A 9,167-nucleotide genomic window follows, 5' to 3' on the forward strand; every position below is an offset into this window, starting at 1 on the left:
TTCCAACCTTGAATGCTTGTTTGTATGAACATTTCCCCTAGAGTGACACTAGGGTTGAGAGTCCTCGTTGGTAACCTTGTGAGTGAGTGACAAACCATGAGCATTAGACACAGCTAGGTTGGAGAGGGTTGAGAGGATGAGTCAAGAGGTACAGGTGCGTCCCCTTTCCCCTCCGACGTGATAGATTCTACCTCCGTTCCTAGAGTTCTTTGTGGCCATAATAGAGTGAATGTTCTAAGGGATGAACTTTTGCTGGGGCTTAGTTGCGCGTGCAACGGAGTGAAGCACTGAGGTGATCTTAGTATCTAGGGCTTAATCGTGGTTAGGGACCTTCCACCTGGACCAAATGGTTAGGTCTATAATTAGGAAGAGATTTATCACTTGGAATCCCAGAGCTCATTGCAACTCTATACGTGTGCGAGGTTGAGAGTTATCTAATCTCTCCTCCGGGACATGTATAGAGTTAGGCATAGTTAACCTTAGATTTGGGACTATGTAATTAAGGATTTCCATGACTCACCATTGCATTGATTAGGAAGTATAATAGAGGGTTATTGCACTTGAAACAATTATCCTAGGCGGAGCATTATCTGAGTACCCCATCTTTATCGATTGCCTTACCCCCTTTCTTTACTTTTGCTCTCTTACTTGTTGTTTTTATTGTTGAGAATTGAATCATTGTCACACTTATCATCATTGATCTTTCACATAGCTAAGAATCGAATTAAGTATTTTTATTCCCTATTCCCTGTGGATTCTGTACCCGCTCACCCGGGATTATTACTTCTACAAACCCGTGCACTTGCGGGATATATGCAAGAGGATCTTGTCAAGTTTTTTGGTGCCGTTGCCGGGGAATAGGTGTTTAGAGATACTTTGCACTTTATTTTATTAGCTATTTCACCATACATTCTATTTCATATCTTCTTATTCTATCATCGTTTTGATTTCTTTTTCTTTTTTTTTGGTTGCAGTTTCAAGTTATGACCAGAGGGAATCCCTCAATATTGATTGAAGGGGATCCCGAGCTTGAACGTACTCTTAGAAGAAAAAGGTCAGAGCATGTACAAGAACAGTCTAATTTAGCTGGTTTGGAAGTGGAAGGATCTGAAAACATGGCAGAACAGAATGCGCAACAGTGAACATTATCCGATTATGCTAGACCTTCAATGTTGGGGACACAGTCGAGCATTGTGCGTCCCACGATTATAGCTCAGAACTTTGAGTTAAAGCCGGCATTCATCCACATGTTGCAACAGTCTGCACAATTCAATGGTTTGGCCAATGAGGATCCAAACAGTCACATAGATAGCTATCTCGAGGTGTGTGATATGCTGATGATAAATGGGGTGATGGATGATGCCATCAAATTGAGAGCCTTCCCATTTTCCCTAAAGGGTAGAGCGAAGCAGTGGCTACACTCGTTACCTAGAGCGTCAATTACCACGTGGGAGGAGATGGTGGAAGCTTTTCTAGCTCGTTATTTCCCTCCCGGAAAATCAGCAAAGCTTAGGAACGAGATCTCATCCTTTGTTCAGTTGGAATTGGAGTCTCTATTTGAGACATGGGAAAGGTTCAAGGAGCTCCTAAGGAAGTGCCCGCAACACGGATTCCCGTAGTGGATGATTTTTCAAACCTTTAACAATGGTTTGAACCCGAGTACAAGGCAACTCTTGGATGCGACAGCAGGAGGTACCTTAGGTAAGAAGACCCCCGATGAGGCCCGTTAGTTGATTGAAGAAATGGAGTTAAACAGCTACCAATGGAATGCTAGGGAGAAGAAAAAGGTGGTCGGTCTCCATGAAATCGATGCGGTAACTTCATTGGCGGCTCAAGTGGAGAATTTGAGTAAGAAGTTAGATCTTCTAACTTCAAATAGAGTGGTGGTCGTGACTAATTGCACCGGTTGTGGTGGAGGACATGCTCCCTCTGATTGCCCAATTTCTATTGGTGATGTTTCTTCAGTGGAGAATGTTGATTTTGTAGGTAATGACATGAGACCTCAAGGAAACCCATATAGCAATACCTACAATGCGGGTTGGAAGAAACATCCCAATTTTTTATGGAGTAATCAGGGTCCACAAAAGGCCATGGGGCTACCAGGTTTCCAACAACAACAAGCCCCTCAGGTGGAAAACAGAGTCTCAGGTTTGGAAACCCGAATGACTGACCTAGAAAAGCTCTTGGCTAGATTTGTGCAATCTCCAAATACTAGGTTTGAATCAGTTGAGGCTACACTTCGCAACCACACCGCCTCTTTGCATAACCTTGGAAATCAGGTGGGGCAAATTGCTAAAGTCTCGCTCTAAAAGGCCACATGGAAGCTTGCCAAGCAATCCAGAGACCAACTCTAGAGAGCATGTGAAGGCGATCACTTTGAGTAGTGGTCGTGAGGTTGAAGGTAGGCTTCCGAGTGAGAAGTCAAAAGAACACGCACCTGAGGTTATAGAGGTAGAAGAGGGAACAAGCAAAGAGAAAGAGGTGGTACCCCCACCTTTCAAGCCAAGAATCCCTTATCCCTCTAGATTGAAAAATGACCAAGGGGATGAACAGTACAAGAAGTTTCTGAGTTTTCAAGCAATTCCACATTAATATTCCTTTTGTTGAGGCATTGGCCCAAATGCCTAAGTATGCGAAGTTCTTGAAAGACTTGTTGACCAACAAAAGGAAGTTGGAGGAGAGTGCTTCAGTGATTTTTGATGCTTCATGCTCGGCGGTATTGCAAAAGAACATGCCGAACAAGAAGAAAGACCCGTGGAAGCTTCATCATTCCGTGTAATATTGGCAATCTAGGTAAAGAAATGGCATTGGCGGACTCAGGGTCATGTACCAACGTCATGCCATACACCTTCTTTCAAAAGCTAGGCTTGGGCGAGCGTAGGCCTACTCGGATGACTTTGCAACTAGCGGACCGAACAGTGCGACATTCGAGAGGCATCATTGAAGACGTGCTTGTCAAGGTGGACAAGTACATTTTTCCGCTTGACTTTGTAGTGCTAGATGTCGATGAGGATGCGGATGTACCCTTGATACTTGGGAGACCGTTCTTGCGGACTTCCAAAGCATTGATTGACATGGACGGCGGAGAGCTCACATTGAGAGTTAGAGATGACAAGCTCACATACCGCATTGCTGAAGCCATGCGGCATTCTCTTGACTTCGATGATACTTTATATTTTCTAGACACTACTGATGAGATTATTGATGAATACATGCAAGAAATGTTCAATCCGGATCCATATGAAGGTTTGTTCGACCAAGAGGAGGGCAATGAAGAAGTAATGATGCTTTGATTGACGGAAGAAGTACCATCTACCCCGGGGATCTTGAAGGAGGTGCTCCGGAAAATGAAGAGGGCTAGGAGATACCACCGGAAACACTCCAAGGCTATTGGAGACGTACATGAACCGAAGAAGTTGGACGTATCATTGTTAGGTGGTCCGAAGCCCGATAATACACCCTCTACTCTCAAGAGACTTTGCACATCATGCTTTCAAGTCATGGGTAAGAGGACAACTTTCATTCATGAACCCCCATGAGGTAAAACAAGGTACGTCAAGCTTAGTGACGTTAAACAAACGTTTCATGGGAGGCAACCCAAGTGTTTACTGTTTTCTTAGCTTTTAGTTTAGTTGTTTGCATGAATAAATTGTTAAGTGTTGGTGTCTTAATTTCTTAGATGCTTGTGCTGAGATTTCCTTGTGAACTTTGAATTTTTAATCGTGTGTTTTTATGTGGAATTTGCGAAGTTTGGTTGTGTGAGCTCTATTTCATGTTTTTCACTGGTAAAAATTGCATAATAGAGGAGTCTCTGAGTGTGTAAACATGTTCAAAAATCTTTTTCAGAGCCTGCAGATTTTTCTAAGGTATCCACTGAAGACACACGGGCGTGTGCAATTTTCGCACGCCCTTGGATTTGTATTACAAGCTCATCCAGAGAAGGCACAAGGGAGTGTGGCTGTCCCTGTGAACGACCATGCGATTGTCACAAGACCGTGGGGAATATCCGCACAGGCGTGTGAATTCCTGCAGAGTTTGGCGGATTTTCCCGAGAGCACACAGGGGCGTGGACTCACCCCTGTGGGCGACATTGTGATCAACGCACAGGTATGTGTAATTTCCACACGCCTGTGCGACCCTCTGCAGAGGAGTTCTCTCCATCCCAAGAAAACACAGGGGCGTGCGGCTACCCTTGTGAGTTGGGCATGTGAATGTCCACGCCCGTGCGGAATTTCTACACGGGTGTGCAAAACACTTGGTATTTTTCTCGGATGTCCAGAGAAGCCACAGGAGCGTGCGGCTGCTCCTGTGAGTCGGGCGCACGGGCGTGGGTATTTTCTGCGTGCCCGTGGGAGATCGTTCAGAGTCAGTGAGAGTTTTTCCCAAGAGCGCCCAGGGGAGTGCACCTACCCTAGTAAAGCTCTCCTGTGGGGTGCACGGGTGTGGGTAATTTCCACACGCCGTGTGGGTGCACAGAATTCCAAGAGACGTGATTTTTTCTTTAAAAACCATTTGAATTGCCTCATCCCTCATCTCCAGTCGCCTGAAAACCTCCTCTGATCATCTTCTCGACCCATCATCGTTGTTTTTGGAGGATTTTTCATCGCATATCATATCGATTCTCAGAATTTTTGCATTTATTTCATCGGTAACCTTTTATCCTCTTTCCTTCGCCAATTATTGTTTTCATACACTAAATATCTTTCATTGTGAATTTTCATTTTTATAATGCATGGTGTACATTAAGAAAGCATCTGGACGTAGTTCTAAGATGAAACGAGCAAAGAATGAAGATAATTGCTAACTGCTCAAGCTGAACATGGGTAGAGCATGATCGCGCTCTGTCTCACTGATTATCTCTGCCTAGAGGAGTGCCCAGCTAAAACTCAAGAAGGAGGGTGCTCTCAGGCCGAACACGGTCTGGGCACGAGCATATTCCTCCCACTGAATATTTCAGGTCTGAGGTATTTTTTGCTTAACAAGGGAAGCATGCTTCATTTGCTCCTTACATGGTCCAAGCACAATCGTCAAAGCTCTCAGCCGATTCACTCAAAAGCCCAACCAAAGAAGCACAACCGTGCTTAGCCCGTGTCGACCCCAAAACTGCCCTTTTTAACTCCAGATTCTAGGGTTTGAATCTCATCTTTGTTTGGGGACACTTCTCTCCATGGGGAGGACTTTGATGTGAGCAAAGATTAGGCTTCACCACACCTTTTAAGGGGATCAAGGATGAGTTGGAGGCATAAGGGAAGTGGGTTAGCATATCGGAGCTCAATTAGGAAGACGATCTTGAGAAGGTGTGAGTCATGTCTTCTTCCTTTAGTTCTTTATCTTTCTCTTCTTTGTTGTACCCATCTATGAGGGGTTAACTGTCCACAGTGCCCCAAGACATGAACTATGATGGTTTTTATGCCTTGACTACTTATTTTTAATGTCTATAGAGTTCTTTTAGATTCATGTGTTTAATCCTGTTTTGCATAACTTGATGTGTTAGATTGTGCACAATTACCTTGGTAAAACTTGATGTATGGATTACCATAGTTGTGATTGCTTGTGTGATTGCAAAACTTCATGTGTTTGAAATGCAAAGTTATCTTGGCAAAACTTGGTGTACTTGAGAACCATAGATGTAACATTGCTTGTGAGCACACACTTGGACTTTAGAATGTACCTGGTAGGCCTTAGAAGCAAGTCAGCATGCTACAACTTATAGGAATCATCCCGGGGCATTGCTTTCTTGTTGTTGAAAACTTTATTCCTAATACATCCTTTATCTCCACATGTTCTTACTCCTTTGTTTGTTTATTTTTATTCTTTAAACCAATCCAATTCTTGTTCCACTAGATATCATAAAAAAAGTGAGTACTTTAAGTCCAGTCCCTGCAGTTCGATAACCTTACCTCTTATGGGGTACCATTGTATTACCTGTGTGCGACCCATATACTTGCGAAGAGTGCATCACCCCTCAAGGAGATCCACATCCTTAGGCCTTTTCATTTCATTGTTGTTCTTGTAATTTCTTACTTAATTCTTTAATTTGTCTTATCTATTTTTTTGCATCTAGTAGAGTAAATTCTCTTGCTTAAGATGTTAGGCTAGATAATAGGTGGTGAAGGAGTAATAGTAGATATTTAACCCTGAGGAATACAATCCTTGTGTCTTTACATGAGGTATTAATTGGCGATCTGGTATACTTGCGGGGAAGTAATCACTACTACTAAGATTACAATCGGGCATTGAGATGCTCCATGCCCTCCTTCACTAGTTTCACAAAACAAAATGATCCTGGATTTCAAGCTAGTACCCTAGCCATTCCTCACAAGTAGATCCAACTTTCATTAGCATATCTACTTTTACGCCAAAGCCATATCTGCGTCTATCTCATGAAGCCCAACAACCCTTGGTTGTCTCCCTCTTGAACTCCAATGTGATTTATTGTTTGCCATATCTTCAAATAATTGTTCAACTTCTTCAGGATATTTGTTACTCAAAGATCCTCCTATTGCGGCATTAATGATCTTCCTAGTTTGATAGTTCAGCCTATTGTATAAAATTTGCAATCTCATCCATGAACTGAATCCATGATGCGGGCACCACTTAAGAAGGTCCTTGAATCGTTCATGTGACTCAAACAATGTTTTTAATTATCCTTGCTTAAATATCGAGATCTCCTTCCTGATCATCGCTTCCTTGCTTGGTGGGAAGTATCTTCCATGGAATTTCTCCACCAAGTCATTCCATATCTTGATCGAGACCGGTGTTAGGGAAGTAAGCCATCAGTATGCCGAACCTCTCAAGCTAAAAGGGAAGAGTCACAATCTCATCGTGTCATCTATCACTATAAAAATTTTGAGGGATGGACATTTGGGTCGTTATCCGCTAGGCTATCAAATAGACAAGAGTTCTGAATTATCCCCATAGTGCTAACTTTGATATCAAAGTTGTTAGCTACTACTGCTGGGGCTTGCACACTAAATTTGTTTCTTAAAAACTGCGGCCTCTCATACTCCGACAATATTCTTCTTAGTTCAACAATGGTTGCTGATTCTGCACTGTCACTATCGCTATCCACTTCTATAACTAGCATTTTCCGGAGTCTTCTCAACAATGTTAGAGCTTTCTCTGCTTCGCTACTTCTTTCTACTAAATCCATGGGATTAGATCTGGTCAAGAACAATCTCATGTAGAAAAGAGTAACAGCAATAAGTCTTCAACATTGTATGAGAATAATAATAATATATACTAATAAAAAGAGTTGTCTAACACACTAAGCTAGAAGTTTTCTTAGAATCTCTTGACTGTGTTCCAGGGCAAAGGTGACAAAAACTTGATAAATGCGTTATAGGTGTCTAAATTATGCAAATATATAAGCATGCAAGTAAGCACTTAATACTACAATTGGTTCATTATACCGCAAGTGCATAGGTGATAAGTGCTTGTGTGATAAGAATACAAAGTGTTCTTTCCTTATGATGAGCATTACTTTTATCGGGTTTTAACGCTAATATGTGTGTATTTATGTTACTTTCATGCATATAGGGTTGTGAAGCCGAATCTTATAGAAAGAAGCCAATGCAGATCATGAGTGCACCATTTGGAGGAAATCTTGAGAATGTTCAAACGCGAAGATATAAGTCGGGTTCAAGATGCTAGAATGTGTACCAACCACCTTGTATTCAAGCTAGCACAATGATTTGGAGGGGTACAGAGGCAGTCACATTCTAATTATTCTGGCTTGTGCATGTGTAACAAGACCTCTACTAACGCGGTCGTTCATTGAAGAAGCAAAGCAATCTATGACGTAAACATGTGCCCTTTTACGTTACCTCGATGAAAGCATGGGTTCGGGAGTGTTTCGGACCAGTACTGTGGCCAGACAAACGGAAACTTGGACGAGTGGAGGACTCTCCACAAGACCATCGTCATGACCATCGAGGGGGAAATCTATGGGTTCTTTGTTTTTACATTCCATTTCATTGATTGTAATTAGCTCCATGGAGAGCTAAACCCCCTAGTGGGTACTTGGATTGTGAACCCTAGGATGTAATTGTTTCTTCGAACCTTTTATTATGCTTCTATTAATCGATGTTTTAACTGAGTTCCAATCTTGAATGCATTGATTGTATGAATACAACCTTAGAGTGACACTAGGCTAGAGTTAGACAAAGGTAGATTGGAGAGGGTTGAGAGGGTGAGTCGAGAGGTAGCGGAGTGTCCCCTTTCCCCTTCGGTGTGATTTATTTTACCTCCAATTCCTCGAGTTCTTTGCGGTCATAGTAGAGTGAATGGGTTAAGGGATGACCTTCCACTGGGCTTAGTTGTGAGTGCAATGGAGTGAAGCGTTGAAGTGATTTTAGCATCTAGGGCTTAATTGTGACTAGGGACTTTCCGCATGGACCAAAGGGTTAAGTCTAAATATAGGAAGAGGATTTATCACTTGGAATCTCTAGAACTCATTGCAATTCTATACGAGTGCGAGGTAGAGATATTGTTCAATTTCTCCTCCGGGACATGTATAGGGTTAGGCATGGTTGGACTTAGATTTGGGACCATGTATTAATAGATCTCCATGACTCATTAATACATTAGTTAGGAAGCATATTAGAGGGTTTTGCACTTGAAACGATTGTCCCAGGCGGATCAATATCCAAGTACCCCATTTATATCGATTGCCTTATCTCTCCTTTACTTGCTCTCTCTCTCTCTCTTGTCTCTCTTACATTTGTTTGCATTACATCTTGTCACACAAATCACTATTCATACTTCGCTAGTTAAGAAACAATCTAAGTATTTTTTACTCCCTACTCCTTGTGGATACGATACCCACCCACCTGGGTTTTATTACTTCGACAAACCCGTGCACTTGCGGTACACACACAAGGGGCGTTGTCAAGTTTTTGGTGCCGTTGACAGGGAGTAGGTGTTTACAAATACTTTGCACTTTGTTTTCTTAGCTATTCATTTATTCATTCTATTTCACATCTTCTATTCTGTCATCATTCTGAGTTATTTTCCTTCTTTTTGTGCAGCTCCAGGTTCATGAGCCAAGAGAACCCTTCGATATTAATTGAAGGAGACCCTGAGCTCGAACGTACACTTAGAAGGAAAGGGAAAGAACCTGTACAAGAATAGTCTAATCTAGCTGATTTGGAAGTTAAAGCGTCGGA

General features: G+C 42.3%; 2 non-coding genes across 2 annotated transcripts; one reads left to right on the top strand and one right to left on the bottom strand.

The window, feature by feature from the left end:
- Positions 1 to 1,505: 1,505 nt before the first annotated feature.
- Positions 1,506 to 1,612, bottom strand: LOC120262732. Its single transcript, XR_005536986.1, has one exon. It is a non-coding gene; the product is annotated as a small nucleolar RNA R71 (small nucleolar RNA).
- A 4,964-nt stretch (positions 1,613 to 6,576) lies between these two features.
- LOC120262606 lies at positions 6,577 to 6,683 on the top strand. The gene has a single exon (XR_005536870.1). It is a non-coding gene; the product is annotated as a small nucleolar RNA R71 (small nucleolar RNA).
- Positions 6,684 to 9,167: the final 2,484 nt, after the last annotated feature.

Source organism: Dioscorea cayenensis, chromosome 5 (genome assembly GCF_009730915.1).
Source record: "Dioscorea cayenensis subsp. rotundata cultivar TDr96_F1 chromosome 5, TDr96_F1_v2_PseudoChromosome.rev07_lg8_w22 25.fasta, whole genome shotgun sequence".
NCBI lineage: Eukaryota > Viridiplantae > Streptophyta > Magnoliopsida > Dioscoreales > Dioscoreaceae > Dioscorea > Dioscorea cayenensis.